Genomic DNA, 1,967 nt, shown 5'->3' on the forward strand with positions numbered 1-1,967 from the left:
AAGACAACATGCCCAACCAAACCGCACTGTGCATGCATTGAATTTTGACATTTTTTCCATTTTACATGCTTGTCTAGGCAATTAGCATTGTGGTATTGAGCCAATTTGATAGTGCGTTCACTGATTAACACCAAAGAGGCTCATTTGGTAGGGTTTTGTAACATAACTCGCTCAAAATCACTGGATTATTCAAAATTCAATGGGTGGATGGTGCGAGTTGACTGTGATGTTTGTCTTAGTTCTCTCTTCCCAAAATGCCCAAAATCAGGGTGCCGGACCACATTTTTCCTTGAATTTCCTTTACTTGACATCCCCTATTGAAAAGGTTTCCAAACAAAGCCCATGTTCGTTGACAATTGGCAGCCAATGAGATCGGTCGAATTTAATGGCGTACACTCAACCTCGCAAAAGCATCAATACGCATATCAGGCCGGAATCTCGCAGTGTGACCATCTGATTCAAGGCCAGCATTTTCTCTATGGGCCCTTGAATGAATGGATGGTAAACGTTTACAATACAGAGGAACCTGCGAAGTTGTTTGGAAGTTTCGAGTCGTGGAATATCTTTTATGCCTTTGACTTTTGGGTCCAATCTGATATCCGAGGAAACTCACCGTGCTGCTTGTAAAGATAGATCTTTTTTTGCATTTCAACATGACCAAATCTCTCAAGGCGAGTAAAACTAGTGTAAGATGTTCAAAATGTTCAGCTAAAGAATATTTTGAGAGACTCAGAATTCCTTAACTTGGACCAGTAGTAGCCTATAGAGCCAGGTAAAATCAATGTCCAAACCCTGTTATGACGGTTACACCTTCATAAAGAGGTTCTTTTCACTTTTATATATGTATGTCCAATTCATTTGCGGATGAGCCAATCAGATGATGTCGCCTAGTTAGGGCTGGATGACTTCTGCAATGGGAAGGAAATCAAAATGAAGGGTGCACCGAAATTTGGATACATATAATGGTAACATCATTATTTATTAAGCCTCAAACTGCCGATCTTGAGCTTGGAACGTTTGGTCCTCAAATCAAGTGACCACGAATCATGTTTTACATTTAGATAGTGGTGACAACTAACTAACCTCAGATTTGCTTGTTTGATACAACATTGTTGATCAGGTCAATGGTGATCAAATATATCCTAACGTTTGTTAAAACCAGACTAACTCCATCTTATTTACCAAAAGAAGCAGGTGAATACGGGCTGGGTCTTTGCTTGACCAATTGCAACATCAAACCAACTGAATTTTCATTTGTGTTTTTAGTCTTTATCAAGCATTTTGTTAAGGTGATGATTCTAGAACATCATGAAACTTTTGTTGTACTTCCAAATACAAAAAAAAATCATGGAATGTTTCCCATGGATTGCTATTTTTTTTTGTTTTGAACGAACCCAACAAACACTTGGGGGAAAATGGTGTGGCTAAACTTATGCAAGAAATATTATGCCAGGGCAAATTTAATCAATTTATGCAAGATTAGCAGTAATGTGCACCAACAATGACGCTGCAACGTGGCTTTGGTTCAATGCTTGGTTTGTTTCTGGCAATCCGACTTCAAGTATGAACAAAAAATCCCCACTTATCCAAGTTCTAGTTTTTGACTGTAATTGTCTGGGCCGGGATTCAACTCCGACACAGCAAATATAGAGGAATCTTGTTCATAATGCACCTATTTTCGACCATCAAATCAACCCGACCCCCTATCCAGGATGACCATCCTTCACGACTATTTGAGATGGTAACATCCCATTTTTTCAGTTATGAAGGAAAAGATTATCTGGTTTTGACTTGTCGCTTTTCTGGGTTTCCATTTAGCCAGAAGTTTAAATCCAAGCTTCTTTGCGGTTTTCAAATTTCAGCATCAGTTGGTGTTTTAACAACTTAACTGGGCGAGTCTGCGGTCATTCCTGAGGATGAGGTAATAATTAATGTTGGCTGCGACAACGAAGCGGGAATGCTCCTCC

The sequence above is a fragment of the Tigriopus californicus genome, chromosome 9 (genome assembly GCF_007210705.1).
Source record: "Tigriopus californicus strain San Diego chromosome 9, Tcal_SD_v2.1, whole genome shotgun sequence".
Lineage (NCBI taxonomy): Eukaryota > Metazoa > Arthropoda > Copepoda > Harpacticoida > Harpacticidae > Tigriopus > Tigriopus californicus.